This window comes from Alosa pseudoharengus, unplaced genomic scaffold (genome assembly GCF_046254945.1).
Source record: "Alosa pseudoharengus isolate Yale_2024_CS ecotype anadromous, Long Island Sound unplaced genomic scaffold, YU_APseudo_1.1 YU_APseudo_1.1_scf_1, whole genome shotgun sequence".
NCBI lineage: Eukaryota > Metazoa > Chordata > Actinopteri > Clupeiformes > Clupeidae > Alosa > Alosa pseudoharengus.
Genome location: NW_027468564.1, coordinates 26627267 through 26651428, shown reverse-complemented (window position 1 = coordinate 26651428; position 24162 = coordinate 26627267). Strand labels below are relative to the sequence as shown.

General features: G+C 39.3%; 1 protein-coding gene and 1 long non-coding RNA gene across 2 annotated transcripts in view; both read left to right on the top strand.

Annotated features, from left to right (window-relative positions):
* LOC143117816 (GTPase IMAP family member 8-like) overlaps positions 1-24162 on the top strand; it is a 344603-nt gene that overhangs the window by 184199 nt on the left and 136242 nt on the right. The window lies entirely within an intron of this gene.
* Positions 18287-23307, top strand: LOC143130988 (uncharacterized). Its single transcript, XR_012988026.1, has 3 exons — positions 18287-18464; positions 18775-18830; positions 22784-23307. It is a non-coding gene; the product is annotated as an uncharacterized LOC143130988 (long non-coding RNA).

Genomic DNA, 24162 nt, shown 5'->3' with positions numbered 1-24162 from the left:
ACAACCCTAGCGGCGCCCCTGCTTATTAGTACAGAGCAATCGCCCCATTTATTGATGATAAGGTCAATCACTGTGCTAGGCAAAGCTAGCAAGCTCTAGACAAGCTAATGCTAACATTAGCACAACAATACAGCATAGAGTTGCCTACTGTTTTCGGTGAAATTTCAAATCATTAGAAGCTCTGTATTGAACTGATACTAATCCAGTAAGTGCAATGTGAAGCATTACAAAACTGACTGTCAATAGCCCATGGAAAGCTAATTTGTCTCAGTAATACACCTCTTGAGGGGAGCAGGTTCGGCCTAAATGTTACAATGTATGAAGTTAAACATATTGTTCTTGAAACATGTTTATGATACTTGGCAGACCTATTATCCAAAGAGATGCACAAAATACAAAAAACAGATTAACATTAAATTATAATTATTATATTGTAATTGGGTCAATGATGTGACATGTATATTGTCTTGTCCAAGTATAAGAATTTCTTTGAATCTATTTCAATCCACATATGTGTAATGCCTCAATTTAATCTACAAAACCTGTGTAATTTAAACATATTTTCAGTACATTAATAGTACATTAATATAACCCCCAAAATACCAGGTGGTCCAACCAAAAAATACTGATTACAAACAGTAAAAATATTGACTTTGAAGCGCAGCAGCACTACATTGGCCCAACTGGCTCATGAACTAAATCATTTTGCAATTAGTAGTCGGTAGAAAGCATCTGAATTGAATTGATCTAATTCAATTTGATGGGCTTGTTGCTTTTTGAAATGCATCCTCAAAAAAATTAAACATGGAATTATGTGAAATGTATATTTGAGTATGTTGATTTCCTGTCTGATAATGACAAATACTCATATCCAAGCATTTAATCTTAAATATAATTTTATTTTACAGAGGCCCTCAAGAAGAACCCCCTTACCAGCACTACAAATCAGAGGAGGCTGAACGGTCATTAGGGAAATGGTTTACTGGGGCAAGAAACAGGGGAGGGCTGAGGGCAGCCAGAGTGGCGAAGTGATTTAATTAAATTCAATTTAGGTATTGCTGTTTGTAACCAGTTCTTGTTGTTGTTCTCTGTGTTGATGTTGATGTTCTCTGTGTTGTAATTTATTAAATGATTATTATTAAATGCAGAAAAAGAAAATTAGGCTGCTTTTTCTGCTGTTTGGTGGGACCTTAGAGCCATAGCCCCCTGGAAGTGACTAATATTATTTTCTAGTGAATTACAAATGGGTCTAGGGATTGGTATTTATAGTGTATGTTGTAAACATTGGGATTTTAATTATATTTTATTGTAAATGTTGGAGCCATATGACATTGAAGACAGAACCAAGATCTTGTATGCATTGCCCAGCTTTGCCCTACTTAATGACTATGATCTTGCATGCAACCCATTTGGCCAATGTGTAGAACCTAGACAGAATATTAAGGTGGGGCACGGATGGGTCTGGCATTTATTGCCCAGTTTAGAGCCACATAAAACCCATTGTAATCCTGCCTGAAGCCCATGTGGACAAATGGCATGGGGCCACTATAGAACCTGTGATTCATCCCTCCTATACCCCATTATTTAAATCATGTAGTACCCATGTAGAACCCAGGTAGAATTTAATGCTGGGGCCCCAGATGGGTCCAATGTTTGTTGCCCATTTGGTACCCACATAAAACCCAGTGTAATTCTGCATGGAACCCATGTGGGTAAATTACATGGGGCCACTTTGAAACCCATGGACAATCCCACCAAAAACCTATATTTCAACCCATGTGGAACCCATGTAGAACCCAGGTAGAATTTAAGGCTGGGTTCCAGAAGGGTCCAGCGTATGTTGCCCAGTTGGGACCCAAATAAAGCCCAGTATAATCCTGCATGGAGCCCATCTGGGCAAATGACATGGGGCCACTTTGGAACCCGCGGACAATCCCACAAAAAAACTCATATTTCAACCCATATGGTACCCATGTAGAACCCAGGTAGAATTTAAAGCTGGGCTCCAGAAGGGTCCAGCGTATGTTGCCCAGTTGGGACCCAAATAAAACCCAGTGTAATCCTGCATGGAATCCATGTGGGGAAATGACATGGGGCCACTTTGGAAACCGCGGACAATCCCACAAAAAAACCCATATTTCAACCCATGAGGTACCCATGTAGGACCCAGATAGAATTTAAGGCTGGGTTCCAGAAGGGTCCAGTGTATGTTGCCCAGTTGGGACCCAAATAAAACCCAGTGCAATCCTGCATGGAGCCCATGTGGGCAAATTAAATGGGGCCACTATGGAACCCGCGGACAATCCCATATTGGACCCATATTGGCAACACATATGGTACCCACATGGGCCCCATATACAAATGTTGGCTGGGAGTTATGAAGAATTATGTTTATGTAACTACTCATGTCGAAACTATGTACATTACCAACCTAATTCGTTTGCAATGCCCCATGTATTGTACAAATGTTGTAGCTATTACCATAATATCCCATGCAAAACGGTTAGCTTGCTAGCTAGCTAACTGTGGAACTTCATTATAACATAGCAAATTATCTCACCTAGTTGTAGGAAATAGGCTACGTTCATATTACAAGTGATAGAATGAATGTGTGACTTATGTTTAGTTGATGTTATGACATGTAAAGTTAAGCTTGCTGAACTTGCTGAACTTGCTGAACTAGACTGCATTTCCGGTGGGAACTGCGAAAGTGTGCTTGCCCTGGTCCAGTCACCAACGTGAGCAGACAGTGGCATACGCTATGCTGAACCTGGCTTGATCCAAGCATTCTAACAGTGTCTTTCAGTGTTGGAGCAGTGGCAATACCTCAAAAGCTCTGTTCAACTATTGCCATGCGGTTCGTTGGATTTTACCTGTGGCCTGCCTTCGAATTTAGCTTCTATGACTAAAATCAAATAAATAAAATAAAACAACAGCAGTGATTGGCTGAAAAAATAAATAATGTCACGCGTCTTGCACCTCTCAAACTGGGCTATCAGGTAACCTAGAGAAAATTTTGAAATTATGAAATATGGCAAAGGCATTAAAATGCTGCTTGTTTGTCAGGATACTTTTTCACTGATTTATTGATCAAGCTCAGCTTTGGTTGTACTTTTTGCGTGACATTAAAGCCTACTGTAAAGAGTTTTAATTGCAATTTAATTGAATGCAATTTACTTTTACGATTAAATAAAATTAATTTATCCCTCTCACCCATAGTTTTCTATTTATTTACAAATGTACATAGGCCTACTGTAATTACATTTATACATAGTTATTCTACTGATCTTCATACTATTCATCCTGCACATAGACTTATTCTTACTACTCTTATAATGTTGTTTCTGCACTACAATGACACTGTTTCCACAATGCACATAGCTGTATGTTATGTACATATCTGTTATATATTTGTCATTGAATATCCATATTTATTCTGTTTTATTATATTCTGTTAATACACTGCATATATCTATATTATTATTTCTACTATTATAATGTTACTGCTACATCTACATGTTATTCTACTTATTGTATATTGTACACTGCACATATTTATATTTTATTCATATTACTCTAAACCACCTTCTGTAAATCAACTGTATACTACTGTCTACATTGCACTATATTTCTTGGCCTGTCTCTGTATATTTCAAGTCAAGTCAAGTCAGTTTTATTTTTAAAGCGCATTTAACATGCACAGAGTGCAACCCAAAGCGCTCCACAAACAAGACACATAGCTTCTAACAACAAGACAAAAGATGCTGGGTGGAGCGGCGTAGTCGCCAGCGTTCCCGTGACATCAAGACATGACAAATAGCCTACATTTAAAAAATAAAAAACACAAAAGATGCCGGATTTCATCACCTTTCTATACTTTGCATCACATTGCATGCATAGGCTACTGTAGCTACATGAATCACAGCTAAGATCCTTGGTTGCTATGAAGGCCAGTCGTTCTAAATGGATGGTTGCTATGGCCAAAGGCCAGTTATCTCTGCCGTTGTCAAGCGGGCATATCCTAACCTTATCTTATTTGAAAAATCTCTATTTTACTTAGCCTACTTCCATACAGTGAGTCCCATTATGAAGTGGCCACTTCATTTGTGCTTACCGTGATTCACACAGCAGCATTATTACATTATTAAATTAATCTGTCACCATATGCCTACGTTTGCAAAGAAAACATTTTAATTTAAATTCACATGAAACGTTACATTTAATGTACATGTTGACAATGAGTAGGCTAGTTTTGGTTGTTGGTGGTGTTATTGCATCCCTTAGTTATGCCTACAATGCAAGTTCCCTCGCGATTGGAAGCTCGCATTTCAAAACATCGCGTTAGGAGTCCTTGCCCCTTCTTTTAAGCTGTCACAGACTTAGGTGCTACTTTTAGGGCTAAAGTGCTTCGTGAATTACTGTTAGTAAAAAAAATAGCAGTCCTAAAGTTACAAGTGACGAAGTTACGAGTGCAAGCATCTCATATTAAATGACCATGACATTACGCTAAACAACATAAATCCCAATTAGCAAAATACATCTCCTCCCTATAGCTAGCCACACAAGAAATTAATGATAGGCTACTTAATCTCTGCTTAGCATGCTTCTCCGCTTAGCATTCTAATAACAAAAGGGGCACATTTATGTTGACCACTACAACATGACTCATGTCTGTAACTCTATAAAACACTTACTTTCATAAAGGACGCACACCATCCAGCACAGTTCTACACATGGAAACCGATATTTTGGGCACTTGTTTGGCCACAAACTTGTCACTCTGTGTCACTGAAACTGGACTACTGTAGGCTGCACCCACCAGGGTTGCTAGGGGCAACATCAAATAAACGAAATTAGGGTCTTTCAGTATTAAATGTGTACGTGTGATTACGAATGGATGTGTGTGGTTTGCAATTAGAAAAAACAAGAAATAACATTTCCAATAATTTCCCATGATAAATTACATAATATTTGCACCTTCCTTCCTTGTGAAGCTCACATAATTAAGTGTGCTTGCTGCAAAGCAGCACACTTATTGTTCTTCTTAAGTTTTCTTATTATTATTAGTGGGTTTGATCCAGCAAGCCCACTATTGTTCTTCTTAAGTTTTCTTATTAGTGGGTTTGATCCAGCAAGCCCACTATTGTTCTTCTTAAGTTTTCTTATTAGTGGGTTTGATCCAGCAAGCCCACTATTGTTCTTCTTAAGTTTTCTTATTATTAGTGGGTTTGATCCAGCAAGACCACAGCATGGCTGAAAGCCATGCCCACTATTGTTCTTCTTAAGTTTACTTATTATTAGTGGGTTTGATCCAGCAAGCCCACTATTGTTCTTCTTAAGTTTACTTATTATTAGTGGGTTTGATCCAGCAAGACCACAGCATGGCTTTGCTGTGGGCTTTTGTTCTTCTTAAGTTTTCTTATTAGTGGGTTTGATCCAGCAAGACCACAGCATGGCTGAAAGCTATTGTACTATTGCACTATTGTTCTTCTTAAGTTTACTTATTAGTGGGTTTGATCCAGCAAGCCCACTATTGTTAGTGGGTTTGATCCAGCAAGACCACAGCATGGCTTTCGCGGAGCAAGCCCACTATTGTTCTTCTTAAGTTTACTTTATTTATTATTCCTTTTCACCCACTTTTTGGCCAAACTACTGCTCCTAGACCGTTTGAGCTATCGACGCGGTTCGAACTCCAAAAATTCAGGCCCGAACCGGTGTAACTTGCTTGTTAATTTCGCTGGCCCTTGTCGTTTTCGCGGTATTCCCGTTTTTCTGCGTTTTTCGGCCCCATTGCAATGAATGGCGGAATGTTCAAGGATTCTAATTCGATTGTGACATCACAGCTCTAATTGTTTAAGCTTGCACCTGGCGGGGTTCTGAGCCATCTGGCAGAGCTCTAATGGGCTGGGCTGGGCTGTCTGTGTATATGAAGGTGTGTGCACTTTTGACCCGTATGTCCGATTTTCATGAATGAGGTACCGTTGGAATCCTCGAATGAAGCCCAGTTTAATATCTTGCCAGCACTAAGTGTAAAGGTAATGTAAAAAAAGATGAGACAGCGCGAAGCGCTGTCTCATCTTTTTTTTTAAAGCCAAACAATGTTCATATAGGTCATTAAAAAAATAAATAAATAAAGTATTTTCCCAATCCATTCAGCCCAGTCATATGCCCAGCTAGCTCCACTCAAACCTAGTCATGTGTAAAGTTGTATAGCTTATTACATTGAGAAACACACTTTCATACAGATATTATGCACATCCACGCAACACTATTCAAGTTAAGTTACTCATTATTGCCCGGCAAGAAGTCCACACTCAATTCAATTGTCTTGCCACGATCTGTGGAGCTTACAGACAACATTAAATTACTATAGGTTCTGTATGCTATTTAAAGCCGACCTAATGATGAGTCCCTTCATGACGGTTTGTTGCAATGCATTCTGGGTGCTGTGCTGTGATTCGACAGGTCGTCACCTGACCCACCAAACAACGATGCTTGAACCAGAGCGCTTGAACTAAACGTAGTAAAAATAAATCGCTACTAAGGCTCCAAATAGCAACACACTTACACCGTAGCATAATGAGGGTATCTACATGTAAACCGAAGCATTGAGAACTGTGTAAGTCTACAGGCAGTTTATTAAAAAGAAAAACAGTACCGTTCACGTCTCGTTCACATATACAGACGGGCGCCATCTTGGGAAAAAACAGAACTCTGGTTAAATCTCGCGTGAAACTGAGAATGAGAACTGAACGCAACAGGATATACACGGAAGAGATGGCGGGTGTGTTTCTTGTTAATAAATTGCCTGTAGCCTACACTTAAAACGTTCTCAATGCTTCGGTTTACATGTAGAGACCCTCATTATGCTACCGTAAGTGTAAAACCTTTTAATAAATTGCCTGTACACTTACAACGTTCTCAATGCTTCGGTTTACATGTAGAGACCCTCATTATGCTACCGTAAGTGTAAAACTTACAGCAAGTACGGACGCAGCTCCAGAAAAAACACGAGTTGAGTTCAGTAAAGCTAACTTAGTCCAGCTACACCTAAAAATACCACCCCCTCTAAAAACTTACGACAAGGCCAGTAGCAGTGATATAAATGCTGTAACGAAATTTGAAGTGTAAATATACAAACTTTATGTTGAAAGTGTAAGAACCTTTTCCCATATGAATGATTGGGAAACAGCTTTCATAACAAGACCTCCGAAATTCAGAAAAACATGCATTAAAATGTGCATGCATTAGACATGATTCTGGCGATTTATAACATGCCCAAAGACGTAGATGTAATCACGTCAGATACTACATCACAGATCTGTGGACACAACGGTGTCACATATGATACACTAGCCCACCTCCACCGCTGAAGTGTCAACGTTAAAATATTCACAACTCCACAAGGTACATATTGTGTATAGTAACATCTTACCACTGTGATAAAATCCCTGCACTGTTAATGGCGTGTTTAGCTGTAGACATGTTAGTTTCACAATGTATCTAGTACAACACAGGAAGAAAATAAACATGGTATAATATCACATCATAAGGTTTATTGAAGAGATGGACTCTAGGTAAACATTGTAATGTTCTTCTCCTAGCACCCTTAACTGCAGGCAACACGTGTCAAATGTCCTCAACAAACTGGATGTTTAGATGTCAGTGGATGTAAAGGTTAAGGCTTTATGGTAACTGTGGCATTTCAAAACAGCAACAAATGTAGTCAAGTCAGATACATCACTGCAGATGCAATAATCAGCCTTATCAGAAGGCTCTGTCCGTTAATTTGTCTAGATGAGTAGACCTTATGTGCAGATGTCAAATATTGAAATTGATATAAAATACAGTAGGACTTTAGTGACATAGGAAGAATGGAACAATTTGGGAGGCAATTCACGAAGTGCATTCGAAGTGCAAATATGGTTTAAATGTGTAAACAAGACGCCTGATGTTTTATATATGTTAATGAATGGGCACAGTATTATTGTGTACAGTAATGGGCTATCAGTAGTATGTAAACAGTTCATGTGTTATGTGATTTACATAAACTAGTAAACAGCAGAAATGTTAAAAGCTGGTATTGTGTTTCCTGAATTCTTACATTCAGGCATTCAAATGAAATGTAATTAAATAGCATATCAATCATGCAACAATGCAAAAACAATGAAACTAGTGTAGGCCTAATTATATTTTACATTAGTAAAGCAGTACTCTGATGTGCATGCTTTCACAAACTTTTGTGAACAATCTTAGCACTTTAAACATTGACTGTTTTGAAGTGCATGTATAGCAATATAGTATAAAAATAATAATAATTGTGATGATATTACAATTTGATGGGAGGTGGGAGGAGGGGGTGGGTTCATGTAGGTGGGCCCTATGACCCCAAAGTATGCCTTGACTGGGCCTCAGGTCAAAGAAGTTTGAGAAAGGCTGATGTAGACGACAAAGCAGCAAGGAGGCGTCGTGTGATCATTTAAACAAGTTTTATGACAAGGTTGATGAGGGTGGGAAAAATCGTACATTTCTGTGCAAACTTTTCCCGCACTTCAGTCGCATTGTCTTTTAAGAAAATGCAGTCAATTTTTCGGTTTCAGCAGTCAACAACCTTGACTATTCGAAGATACTAATCTATTGTGTACAGTAATGGGCTATCAGTAGTATGTAAACAGTTCATGTGTTATGTGATTTACATAAACTAACAACAGAAATGTTAAAAGCTGGTATTGTGTTTCCTGAATTCTTACATTCAGGCATTCAAATTAAATGTAATTAAATAGCATATCAATCATGCAACAATGCAAAAACAATGAAACTAGTGTAGGCCTAATTATATTTTACATTAGTAAAGCAGTACTCTGATGTGCATGCTTTCACAAACTTTTGTGAACAATCTTAGCACTTTAAACATTGACTGTTTTGAAGTGCATGTATAGCAATATAGTATAAAAATAATAATAATTGTGATGATATTACAATTTGATGGGGGGTGGGAGGAGGGGGTGGGTTCATGTAGGTGGGCCCTATGACCCCAAAGTATGCCTTGACTGGGCCTCAGGTCAAAGAAGTTTGAGAAAGGCTGATGTAGACGACAAAGCAGCAAGGAGGCGTCGTGTGATCATTTAAACAAGTTTTATGACAAGGTCGATGAGGGTGGGAAAAATCGTACATTTCTGTGCAAACTTTGCCCGCACTTCAGTCACATTGTCTTTTAAGAAAATGCAGTCCATTTTTCGGTTTCAGCAGTCAACAACCTCAGAACTGACCCTTCAGGCCTCTCAGGAGGCACTGGCCTACTAACCTAGCGACCACCTGAGCAACCAGCATGATTGCCCTAGCAACCAGCATAGCAACCACGTTATTTATGCGTTTTAGCTTATTGGATGTTGCGTTGATGCAGATAACTTTTGATCCGTGTGCCCGATTTTCATAAATGAGGTACCGTTGGAATCCTTGGATGAGGCTGAGTTCCGTGCCCCAGATCAAACCCACTCTTGCAGTTCCTCGGAACTGCAATTCTAGTTATTATATCTTCCTATTCACCCACTTTTTGGCCGAACTACTGCTCCTAGACCGTTTGAGCTATCGACGCAGTTCGAACTCCAAAAATTCAGGCCCGAACCGGTGTAACTTGCTTGTTAATTTTGTGTCGCTGGCCCTTGTCGTTTTCGCGGTATTCCCGTTTTTCTGCGTTTTTTGGGCCCATTGAAATGAATGGCGGAATGTTCAGAATTCAAATTTCGATTGTGACATCACAGCTCTAATTGCTTAAGGCGAGACACGGCAGGTGAAAACATCGTTTTTTCATGCGCTGGTCAATTTCGAGATTTTGAGCTAGTCTGTTACCTTAGCATATATTCTATCACACTAATACAACAAAAAAGTCCGATTTACACATTTAGGTGTTTATTTCATTATATTGTGTCTACTCGCGCCTGTATATTTATCCTAAATTCAGCAAAAGTTAGCATTCTAACCTTGCATGCACTCCCGCGACTGTGACCCAAAACATATCGTGTGTAGTACCGTTGGAAAGCTCTGTTTTTCCTGTATCACGCTATGTGATCCATATATGGACACTTCCTTTGTATCAGCAACCAATCGCGAAAGTTCAAAGACGAGTCTAGGCTGAGAACGGAATCTCATTGGCTGTCTTTCAAGGCTGTTTTCTCAAAACAAGTTTCCTCTCCCACTCTGAGCAAGGAAACTCCACTTCAGAAGCACTTACATACACCAAACTTTCTAGACTTATGCCTAACTATATTTCGAAGATATTTACAGAGGGGTTTGTTGATATATTATTCCTAGCCTGACTTACATGACATTTTATGCCTAAAAACATGGCAAAAATCGATTTTTTAGGGCTATTGACATTATATTCTGATTTACAGGATAACTAAAGTAGATATTCATAAATCCCTCTGTAAATTTTTCAACATCTATTATCTGAACACAATGAAAACATAATTTTGAACCTGGCTGTATCCAATGCTCAGGTTTCTTGTTTTAAAATGTATGCAAATTAGCGCATATTTAAATAGATAATGCCTAATTTGCATATGTAAACATTAAATTACAGAAAACTTGTAATACATTTTTTTCTCATATTAATGTAAGTAATCAACTGGGAAAGTTTCATAGTGATATCTGCTTGTTAAAATTTTTACCCTATTCACCTGTACCCACTGAGCAAAGAGACGTTGATACGACGTCTTTTCTAAGTCATTTTTGGACGTCAAATGTAAGTCACCTGGACGTGCAGACTGTTACTCCAGGCGACGTCTTTTTTCGACGTCTATTGAACGTCCATTTATGACGTCCACAGTACGTCCGTATAGGAGCTATTTCTAGTCCAAATGTCGTCTTCATGGAAATTTTTTCGACGTCATTTTGTGGACGGTTTTTGACGTCATCTTTGTGGACGTCTTTTTGACGTCAAATTCAGACTCATTTTAGACATTGATTTTATACTGTACTGCTTATAGTTTCTATGCATAACTGTAGTCCTGTCACGGCCCTTTTACTACTGCAGGTAAACGGTAATTCCCCAGACTCACAAACACATGAGGCTCAAGAACAGTTTACGCTTTTATTGCACAGTTACTAAAATTTACATAGAGGACTCACAGCAGCCCAGCTATAAACATTGCAGTCCCGTCGCAAGCACCCCCAACTGGCAAGCAGAAACAGATTAATAATGCAGGTAAATAAGTTATCTAGGTGAATATACATTCAAAATACTGAGAGGGCACAGCAATTCATAATTAAACCCACACACAAAGATCAAATTATGCTACACCTTAAATTCAGTTCCGCTCACCCAACGTCTTCTGTCCACTCTGCGTTTACAGCTGGGCTGACGAGTCACGTAGACAACAGACACAACACATAAAGGAATGTCCGCTGAGTTTTAAAAGAATAGTCCACAGGACGCGCTCCGATGTAGCCTGTACTGCACTGTCGGCGCCAGGTCATCCACAAGTCCAAATCAGGGCGGATCCTTCCCTGAATGTACTTCGGTTGTTCAGCAGACACAGTCAACGTTACATCCGGCGGTGTTCATTGGCACTTCCAGCATTCCCCCAGATCGCGTTGTTGCTCGGCTGATGTAAACCTGAGCTGCAACGGACAACAAACATTTATGAGCCACCAGCCACTTTGTCTACCAACTTACTAATGCATAGCAAGTAGGGCTACAGAAATATAACTTCCCTTAACAGGGTACTTAGCTTGCGTTGATGGTGGGCTCTCTGCCGTTGTGCCAGTTGCTGAGCAAAAACAGTGTAACATGCATAGCAATAAGCTGCACATACACCATGCATACACGACAGTCCCATTTCAGAAGGTGGCATGCTGTTCCAGTTAATTTTCCTATAGCTTTATTTGACTTTCTCACCAGCAGATGGTAACTGGAAATGCATACCAAGACATACATTTCCACTTCAATTCTGCTGCCGAGCCAAATGAAGCTTCAGTAAAATTGACTGGAACAGGTTCCTACCTTCTGGACACCTTACAGTCAGATTAACAATAAATCACAATCCAATCCCGACTGTTGTTTTCCCCATCTTTACGGCAAACATGACCAGATTATTGCAAACATGCCCAGATTCACCTAATGAAAATAAAAACGAATTCTGGGCTCTTTTTTTTTACACATATGCACTCAGCGTTCTCAGGGCAGCAGTCCTCACATCATAACGCCTGCAAACAGAGGGAACAGAGGGAGACTAAAATTAATAAATTGCAAAACACACAGAACACAAAAAGACCATCACTGAAGCACTACTACTGAGGCGCAAGTCAGGTACATCAAACAAGGGACAAATAAGGGCTATGAAATGAAGAACATGAAGCCAAACACTACTTCACAACCTAAAGTGTATCATATCCCCAATTCCCATGTATAATTGCCCCCATTCGCATCCACTACTACATTCATTTGTTTTACTGGTCCTCTTTTGTATTTAAATATCAACACTATATGCATATTAAATGTAAATAATGTTGTCTACCTAGGCCTATGTCTCATGGAAATTATCTAACGTTAACAACTCTCCTCTGTGTCTGTAGAAGCTAAGTTGATATTAGCCTGCATGGAGACACTTTAAATAACAGTTAACTTACTTGCGCCTGATATTTCATTCAAACTAAAACTACATTCACAATGACATCTTACACAGATGTATTTTTGGATATGATATTAACTACCATTCCAGATATCCAACATAATGGTGAAGTTAGCTATTGGAAAAGTTAACATTAACTCCGTCAACGTTAGCGATTCTTAGCTCGCTAACGTTAGCTAATTGCTAGCTAGTTAGTAGACTTAGTTCGGTTTTGGTTAACATTACACTTTGAAACCAATATATTTATAATAAATTCGCGTTTTCAATTGGCATATGCAGAAGTACTGTAATTCTTACCTTTGATATGATGATGGCAGAGTTTGGACAGCTCACACAAGCAGAAAAGTAATAGTTGAAGTTACTGGATTTGAAAACTGAGGCAGGGGATGAACGTTAGAAATCGCCCCACAATGCTGTGCGGTTCAAGTGCAATTCAAATTGCTGTCAGAGGGTTAAAAGCAGAGCAAGACTGAGAGGCTAACATTTAACAACTTGTTGAAAGTGTCTTTTTTATCAGCAATCACCAAATGAAAGCTAGACAAAGCCAAAACGATTTCTTTGCAACTAGTAGACACAGGAGTTGCATAGCCTACACATGCTCATTCCTTATGGTATTTAACTCTCAAATAATTTGTTGCAGTTCGCAATTTTCAGTAAAAAAGTGACTTAATGTGCCTGACATTTTTATTGTAGTCTACTCTTGAGATGTTGACCTTAAAATACTCAGTAAGTTAACCCATTTCTTAGGCTACCAGTGACCCAGATAGTGGGTAGAATACCATGTTGGAGATTGAGTTCCAAACCACCAACCCTGTGGCTGGATTATAGAAAATAACCCAGCATGGGCTAACATAACCCAATAAATGGTCAAACTGCCACAACCCAGTAATTGGGTGCAGAAATAACCCAGCATTTTTTAGAGTGTACGAGGCCTATTACTACTAATAATAATAATAATGATCACATTCATCATGTTGGTAAGAACAATGTTGGTATTTTACATTTATTTTGTATTACTGCTACTAGGCTACTACTACTACTACTAATAATAAATTACTTAAATCATGTTAATTCCCTGCACCTGTTTTAGACGTCCAAAAAAGTGACCTTCACCGACGTCCAAATGTTCAACTACATATTGACGTACAAATGGGGTCATTATTAGACGTCCAAATAGTGGACCTAGTTTGCACGTCATTCTAAAGTTCAGAATTGGTCATGGACCGACGGACGCAATATAGACATCATCTTAACGTCCATACGACGTCCAATGTTTAGTGGGTAGTGTCTCGCCTTAAGCTTGCACCTGGAAGAGTTCTAAGCCACCTGGCAGAGCTCTAATGGGCTGGGCTGGGCTGTCTGTGTATATGAAGGTGTTTGCATGTAACTTTTGACCCGTATGTCCGATTTTCATAAATGAGATACCGTTGGAATCCTTGGATGAGGCCGAGTTCCATGCCCCTGATCAAACCCACTCTTGCAGTTCCTCGGAACCGCAATTCTAGTTATTAGTGGGTTTGATCCAGCAAGACAGCCATGCTGTGGGCTTGCGGAGCAAGCCCACTATTGTTCTTCTTAAGTTTACTTTATTTATTAGTGGGTTTGATCCAGCAAGCCCACTATTGTTCTTCTTAAGTTTTCTTATTATTAGTGGGTTTGATCCAGCAAGCCCACTATTGTTCTTCTTAAGTTTACTTTATTTATTATTCCTTTTCACCCACTTTTTGGCCGAACTACTGCTCCTAGACCGTTTGAGCTATCGACGCGGTTCGAACTCCAAAAATTCAGGCCCGAACCGGTGTAACTTGCTTGTTAATTTCGTGTCGCTGGCCCTTGTCGTTTTCGCGGTATTCCCGTTTTTCTGCGTTTTTCGGCCCCATTGAAATGAATGGCGGAATGTTCAAGGATTCTAATTCGATTGTGACATCACAGCTCTAATTGCTTAACCTGTTGGTGCAGTAGGCATAAATGGGCAATTTCCGCCTATATTGGATGGTTTCATTTTAAACTTAAATATCTATGGCTCTACAAATTGCATAATAATAATAATGGATTAAAGTAAAGAGGACACCTGGGCCATCAACTTCAAACATATTCAGTATTTTATTAAGTTAATTCTGTGTTCAATTTTACAGCTGCAAAAGCAAAAAAAAATACAAAAAATACAAAACGCCTACTGTTTTGTTTGTTTATTGTAGTGTGGAACTGGTTATGAGAGTCTTAGGAAATTAAAAACTGCACTTCATGATTCAACAACATCATGGTAGTAGGTGTGTAAATTTTGAACATCATAGGTAAAGGTTTACAGGTGTTACAGAGCAGATTTCATATGGTATGTTTAGGCGTTTCCAAGTGTCTCATAGCTTATCCAAAATCACCAAATACAAAACAACACATCAATCACTGAATATCAAGTGTGTCTAGTTTTTCCATGCATTATATCCTACAGCAAACCATCCTGACTTAATTTCTGGGTAATGTGAGGCATTTTCTTATGGGAATCTAAATGATGGTCCTAACCCACTCCAAAATATACCCAAAACCTATCCAAATGAATGTTTAGTTACTTCTAAATCATTTAGCAATGCAGTAATGTATTCTACTGTAAGCTCTTGTGATGTTGACACTTGCAGTGGATTTGCACTTGTTTGTGAGGTTTCCTCACATTTGTCCCTGTCTTCCGAATAACAAAAACAAAATGTTCACATCCGAGTTCTATTAGCCAGAACAATTACTAAGCTAGTAATGTGCTGTACAACTTCAGGAGATCCACCTGAACTCCATGCCATCTGTCTGCTAAGTCAGGTACAGAAGCAGCAGCTACGTACGGTGTTGCACGCAGTTGTGGTGGTGCGGCTGCTCTGCATAGTGCTGGTGGTGTGCCTTGCCCATGTAGCTCGTGGAAGGCCTGCATCACCTGACAGGACAGAGCTGTGGGGTGCTGATCAACTGGAGGCCCTTCAGCTGAAGAAGGCAATGGGAGGGACACAGGGAAGGAAGGGTGAGCTGTATACAGAGGGTCCTCTGCAGCCACGTTGAGTGATGGGAGAGACTGGGATGAGACAGGGACAGGTGTGGTTCACTCTGAAATTAAAAAGTGGCAAAAGATAAACATACAGGAAACAATCCATAGGCTAACCTACATATTAGATGCATACATAGCATCTTTACACATAAGCATGCATTTGACTTGGCATTGATATTGTAGAACAAAACACAAGCTGGACTAAATTTCCCTGTCCTATGTCAGCATGAGGAATACATGTACTTTACTAATGATTGACAGTTATACACAGGTCATCTGCACGACAACATGCATATTATCATACAAGATATTAAATCGAAGATTACAAAATTAGTTAATGTAACATCATAAACTGCAAGGTCTTAGACTGTTGTGGAAGGCTGATTATTAGAATTAGCCAGGCTATAGGCGAGTTTCCCTGCAAATAATCAGTTCCATACAGGACCTACTTACTTTTTTGCTGCACGATCGCGACGCTAATTAGATTAATTAAAACATAGCAGCTGCAGCAAATACTCTCTCCACACAATACACCTTTGCTAAGTCCTTTATTATCATTTTGCTCATGTGCAGAGACAGTAACCTACACATTTTTACTACCACTACATTAGTCTATCCACCTCGAGGAGAAAAATATCCGTGCTGGTTTGAAACATTTTTGCATGAGCTAAGCCTGTTTTACGTCTTCAAATGGAGTAAACTGAACTCAAGAGACCAAAGGCTAACTTTGAATAGTTGTTCCAAATCAAATGTTTCATTTGTAATTATCACCTACTTTATCTCAATGAATATACCATCGAAATTCTAACAACAAAAGCCCATAGGCAGACGTTTGTTCTTTCAGTATGCTACCTGGCCTAGGCCATTTTCATTACATTAGCTAGCATTAGCTAACTGTAGTTCGCAAACAGCTAACTTTAGCCAATACATATAGGCAATTCTACATATAGGCATTTCTTAAATATATCTGAATGCAAACTCATTCAAGCTCTAAATGCATGTTCATTTCAGTACGCAATCAAACTACAGATACTTACATGTTCAGGACCCAATTAGCCTTTCTTCAAATAGGATTCCATGGTGGCTGGAAGCTAGGCCATCAAGAAGACATGTTGCCATCTTCTCCCTCGCTAGAAAGCATGTTGAAAACCTGTTCCCTGTTAAATCTCTTCAATTCTGTTGGTTAAGTCTACCAATACTGCGAAAAGTATGCAGACCTGACTGGCACAGGCAGGGTTCGTCAAGAAGACTTGTGCGCATCTGCGCAAATGTAAACAACGCACGTGAGAGAACAATGGCGCAAGGGGGACAAGTCTGGTTACGCACTAACCAATCACACCTCAATGTCTTTCGAAGTCAGGCAATCGTCATACCATTTTGAAGCTGAAAGCCAGTACTATTGGATAAAACAGGTGTCAATCAGGTCAGGAACCATGGTTAGAAGAATCATGACATTAGATGGGCTGGTGTCAAATGCGGAAGTAGTTTAGCTACTTGCGCTAAACATGGAAACTGTTATAAAACAAGGAGTACAATGTGTTTGAGTGAATAAAAACCATATAGTATTGTAAAGGACATGTTAAGCTTTCGTAATATAGCCATGGTTTTGGAAAAAAACGTTTTTATATGACCCCTACGAGATCGGAAATATGTTGATTGCGTCATATGGAAAATTAATACACGTTTTTCACCATTATGTGAGTACGATAATAAACTACTCAAATGTGAATAGATAATCTACCCAGTCTTGTGATTTCATCTTTTAGATATGAAATGATTTTATATGGCAAAAAAAAACTTTTTTGACAACTGTAACATGACTAAATGAACGATTAGTTTGGGAGACGTTACCGTCAGGTTACAATTCATTGATTATGAGCAGTTTTTCTTTTAACTGTTTTCTAGTGAACTGTAGGACCTATGCATCTGAAATTGTGTGTGTTTGTATGAATATTAGTTCTTATTGTATTGCCACATTGTTTATGAAAATATATTATTTAGTTTTGTTGTTAGTTTGTTGTAACTTTGATGTTATCAGTTCGGGATCGGAGGCGCGACCACTAGGGGCGCTAGCGAATGAACAGGTTAAGCTTGCACCTGGAAGAGTTCTAAGCCACCTGGCAGAGCTCTAATGGGCTGGGCTGGGCTGTCTGTGTATATGTCGCTGTCTCATCTTTTTTTTAAAGCCAAACCATGTTCATATAGGTCATTAAAAAAATAAATAAATAAAGTATTTCACCAATCCATTCAGCCCAGTCCTATACCCAGCTAGCTCCATTTGAACTTAGTCATGTGTACAGTTGTATAGATTATTACATTGAGAAACACACTTTCATACAGATATCATGCATATCCACGCAGCATTACTAATCAAGTTACTCATCGTTGCCCAGCAAGAAGTCCACAATCAATTCAATTGTCTTGCCACAATCTGTGGAGCTTACAGACAACGTTATATTACTATTGGTTCTGTATGCTATTTAAAGCCGACCTAACGCTGAGTCCCTTCTAGACGGTGTGTTGCAATGCATTCTGGGTGCTGTGCTGTGATTCGACGGCTCGTCACCTGACCCACCAAACAACAACTCTCTGGGATGTTGTCAGTACACGATCCGTACCGCCTGCCAGATCCGTTCTGCGCATGCGCATAATTACGTAGTAGAAGACGTAACGATTCTTCTGTAATATCTGTACCACGCATGTCTTGAAACAGTTGACGGCCAAGAAGCGGCACATTTGACGAGACTAACTTCGCAGAAAAATATATTTTGACTACGCCCGATGAATTATGTCCACAGATTGTGCAGGTAAGAGTACAGCGTTCAATGTATCTTTGTCTTTAGAAATGTTGCTATTGTTGGTTAAACGTAATGTCACTAGCAGCTATATCTTGCATATGGCAATTGTTAACAGTGAACGTTAGCTATCGTTAGCCGTTTGGGTAATCATTAACGTAACAGTAACGGTAATTTAAATAGGGACCGCATTGAGCATTCGCTAGTATTTATTCATGCCAACACAGCAACCTAACTTATCCAACACTTAATATTTATCTGAACCTTCATCTGAAGGTTTATGGGCTAAGGTTAAGGTAAATAATGTGCATTTATTTATCAGGTTGATGCCACTAAAGACCACGATTAACTTCACCAAAGGACATGGAAATATGTGCGGTAAGTACTTTTTTTTACTGGTTAACGTTAGTTAAGAGACCTGTTATTCAGCACATGTTCCAGACAAGGTCGTAGTCTGAATTTTTAAAATACCGAGGTCAGGGGCGTCGCTAGAAATTTTGGGCACCCCAAAATGCTAGGGGCTTCTGAGCCCTCCGATCATTTTGCCAACAATGACACAGAACGATAGATTTGTTAATTTTATAACATGTTTTTTTTTTTTTTTACTTGAACCAACACACTTTTCCACAATATTCTATTTATTTTAGATGCACTTTTATATCTCGAGCCTTTACCCAAATTGGCTTTGGATATTTACAGTGCATAAGGAAAGTATTCACAGCGCTTCACTTTTTCCACATTGTAAGTTTCAGACTCATCTTAAAATTAATTAAATTCTCTCATCTCAATCTACACACAATGTTTTGTAAATTTATAAATAATAAAAGACTAAAATATTTAATTTACATACTGTACCTACACATATTTGTTGCACATGCTACAAAAATCATTCTTTGCGATGGATGCTTTAGTAGCCTGCCAACGTTACACCGGTCCGATACAGTTTTGCCTATGGCTATACCATGAGACTGAGACGCTTTTTGTTTGTTCGAAGTGCGTGTTTAGGGTGTGAGAGGGGAGTGGATGTGCTTTGATTCCAGCTTGGTAGTTGTAGTCTATGCGATTAAAAAGCATGTGTGTGTGAAGTATCCAAACAATGATAACACTTTCATTATGGCTGCTTTAGCCACAGGCATTCAGCTACTGTACCGTGGGTCCCTTTTAGAAGTGTCCACTTCATTTGCGCTTTCCGTGATTCACACAGCTGCGTGAAATGTATTACTACTGATATGCAAAACTATTAACTTTTCGCCAAGAGGTGGCAGTTTAAGTCCGCTTGATACCGTAAGCCATTGGCTCCCAAAGGAGATTTTATTTGGGTCACCAGCATAGCCTAGTTACAATTTATGTTGTGTAATAGGCCTAGCATAGGGCCTACCTTATATAGCTTATAGTTTGTTAACAGTCACGGTTTTGTCATAACTCCCTCTAAGCACTTTTGCATTTAGAATAGCTCTGAAGTCAGTAAATGTATGCCAAAGTAAAACTGTGATGTATGTCAGCATAATGAAATGTATGCAATGCAAAAAGGTGTGTCAGTGGGGAGCGCAGCCGCAAGTGTGATGTTGAACAAGCAAGCCAGCAAGAGGTCTTTCGCGGACTGGGAGGTCCAGGTTTTATCCGGCTCCTAATTACGCCAGCAATTAGCCACGTCATCAGAACCCTAGAGCTCCCACTGCAACCAATGAAAGTAGTACAACAAATTGAACAGGTCGGCCTCTTTTTAAACTGAACTACATTTCCCTTGTGCAATAAGTGCATGCCTGCTGGCAACATGGGGGATAAACAGAATAACAAGCTATAAGGTGTCCCAATATACGGAATGAATTAACTTGGGAGAGAATTCCACTCCGGGAGGTCTTTGTCTCCGTCTCCTCCATTATTTCTGCATATCAGGACACCTCAGCGGATGTTACTCCTTACATAAATCCTCATGTCAAATCCAAGTTTTAATACTGTCCTGTAGTAAGAATGAACATCAGCTATTAGGTACTCAAGGTCATGGGGTCAAAGGCTGTGGTCCTGATATTCTCCCTCTGTATCTCATCTGTATTGTTTCCAAATTTTAGTCTTGTAGCACTTAACACACCTGACAATTCAAGCTCCTAGTTACTTTTTTAAATTTCTTTCAGCTTCCTGACATGTTCTAAGGGGCTTTAAGTTGTCTACAGGGTGACACATGTTCAGAGGGGACATGTTCTTTACACATGTTCAGAGGGGATCGTAATAGAAGAAACCTTTAAGTTGGTCACAATGTGGCATACCACAGCAAGGAAAATGGGTAAACATGTCATGCTTTTCTTCCAAAAAGGTAATGAAATGTTTAGGTCAACTTTACAGTTGAATATAGGGAATTGCCCAAAGGATATCTCCAGGCACCCAGCCTATTCTTAAAACCAGATTCACCAAGATTCTGGCCTTTGGCTTTATGATAAGCATTGCCTATTGTCATGGTTATAGCGGGTAGTATATTTAATTGAGTGATGGCATTTTGGCTTATTTGAGAAGTATTTAAGTAGTTGAAATACTCAAATACAATCCCTCAAAGTATTTTGTTACAAACTACATTTGAGTTTTTCCAATCCTGCAAAATACAAATGACAAAATACGCTAAAGTAATTAAATACGTATTTTAAATACATATAATTGAAATACTGCCCATGTCTGCCTATACATCTGTATTCAACATTACCTTTCTCACCTTCCCTCCTTCTCTTTGTTTGCTCAACTTCTGCTGGCTTTCCAAACGTTAACTTTGTTGCAGCCTTTGTTCAAGTCAGGCATGGCCGCTGTCACCAGTATTGCCACGGCAATACTACTTTTCAAAGTAGTATTGCTTGGCAATACTAGTTTTCATACATGAGGTTACACTAATAAATGTCACAAACTGCTGCTGAGCTGCGCTTATCATTGCTAACTGTCAGTGACTGACGCGAGAGAAGTGGGTTCTGTGTTGCGTTCATTTCAGTAACTGACGCGAGAGGGGTCTGTGTTGTGTTGTGTTGTGGTAATTTATGGTCATTGGGTGTGCCCTGCCGTGCCGTCCACATCTCTTCAGCACAGCAGCAGCAATGGCAACTCATCTTCGTTGAAGTTTGAGGTGTTCAATGGTGTGAGTAATAGGCCTAAATCAACATTGAATTAGTTATTGGATGATATTAAAAATAAGCGAAATTATTTGTGGTTGACCTGGAAATGTCAACTTGGTGATCAAAAAGTTATGAATTTCATGTTGGCTGCGAATTCAGAGCATTAAGTTACGTTGTGTCAGTGTAACGTTAGCTAGCCTAGTCTATTTGTCTATAACGTTGCCATACAAATCTAAACCGCAGTAGGCTCATGTTAATCTAATGGGCTTTGAGACATCTGTTTTGTCTTGTGACAAAGTCTCCTGGTTCAATTGTTTCCAGTTTCATTTATTGTTTATAATGCTAAAGAGGAAAAATAAAAAATATGGTTTGCAGTGATCACAAACAAGTTATGTCATGAATATCTAACATATTAAAGACTGTTACAAAAAAAATCTCAAAACAATTCAACTGATCCTAAAAATAAGGTATGACCACTAGAAGCAATAGAGGGTCTCCGCGGATCCTTAAAAAGTATTAAAACGTCTTAAAAAAATTAAAGGTCTTAAAATGTATTAAATTTAGCTAATTTTCGAAGAGTGGCATTAAATTTCATCTGGGTGGAATGTAAGAAATATGTCTGGAGAGACTATTTTCCATGCTAACGTTATTTCACCAGTGCACGTCCCTGTCTAACAAGACAGTGCCAGGAGTGATTTCAGTGAAGCAGAGAAAAGCTGTGAGTTGATAAAATAGGCTGTACAGTATGTGCTCTGAGCAAAAGCTCACTTGTAGTCGGCAAACCAGTTTCCTGTTCTTTGACATGGCTGTCAACAAGCACCTGAAAATGAGTGCTTTACTGTAGTTCTACTAAAACGTAAAAATTAGAATGTACCGCCTAGAACAAGGTAGCGATGGAGTTTCTCAGACATTCGTCGTGACAGATTTACGGAGTGTCGTAAATCATATACTCTGAGGCTGTAGGGGGAGCTCTGTATCGAAACCTGCCAGCAAAAAGTGAGAAAACAGCAAAGAAATGGCCAAAACTGCATAGTTTCTCTTTAATCACAGATGCATCAGAGTATTTATTGGATTATGACCTAAAGATTCTTAGCGTTTGCCCTTTTGTTTTTCTAATCAGTATTGCAGTGTATGAATGATGATGATTATGATGATGATACTCTGTTTTAATGCTGTAGTAATATTATTCTAATAAATTATTTTGTCTGTCCTATTTCTCTCTCTCACACTCTCATTTAACAGTTCACACCACCAGAAGGTGCAGTGCAACCAAGTCCACCAAGACCCCCCAGGACACATAAATCACTTAACAACATAGAATGACAAAATGCCACCCCAAATTGTCAGATGGCACAGTTCATGTTGTAAGTTCACTGTATGTTTTTTATGTATAATGTAACCCTTAGCTGAAAAGGTTGGAAAGTCCTTATAGGGTGACTTATTTCTCCTATTTTAGTCAGTGTCAAACCACTGCATAAAGACTTATAATACATTGGTGTAAATAGTGTTGCACGGTGTATCGATACTAAAAAGGTATCACGATGCCTTCACGCAAAAAACGATACGATTTCCGACGTTTTTAGAATCGATACTTTATTAAAATTAACATTCTGTGTCTGCGTGAACTGCCCTCCCTCCTCTGCTGCTCTCACTGCTCCTTGCACGCATCTAGGCAAGTGGGCGTGTCAAGCAGGCAGCTCTGAGTGAGTGAGTGCGCAGCCAACGTCAACATACAGTAGTTCTTTGCCGACCGTCCTCGGCCTTGTGGATAAAACAATCTGCAACTATTTCGGATACATCACGAATAGTGAAGGCAAGCCATCAGGTACACGGAGGCCCGTTTGTGAAATATGTTTCAAAGTAATTTAAAAGCAGTAGGCTACGCAGGGAACTTGGCACCTCGCAGGTCATATCCCAACATTTTTGTTTAAAGAACGACAGGTTAACGAATATGCTATAGAAATCACGACTACATGGTTAGTGCCAAGTTATTCTCTTCTGTTTTAGTCTAGCCTAAGTGAAACGAGTATGGTTCTCTGGGATAAAGCGAACCTTCCTTCATCAATGAATTTGACGAGACATAACGAGCTGTAATCATTTTGACAAGACATAACGAGCTGTAATCATAGGGTGCTAACGTGATGAAAGCGCAATATTCACGCCAGAATAACATTACCATAACTTGTAAACAATCTATTTCATGTTCGGTCAGTACTACTGGTAATATTTGTCATGGCACGAAGACTGCAATTTGTTCAATAAGTATTGCCCAGATGTAGGATAGGCTACCCGAAATGCGCTAATTTAAGCCCACAGCATATAATACCACCAAAGAGTGTTGAGTCCTAATAATAATAGCGGGTTATTGTTACGTGGTAGCAAATCATGTTATCAAAGAAATAGACGTAGGTTAATGTAGGAATGCACACAGACATATTGCAACAGGTAATGGTGTAGGCCTATCTGACGAAGACCTGAGTGGTTGGAACGTCGTACTTGTACACTGGGCGCAAAGAAGACTATCCTCGCATTTTCCCTTTGCAACTGCCAAAGAAATCCCATGAACACGGGAAGGCCTAGGGTAGCCTATACTGTACATCAGATGGCCTAAAGATTAGGCC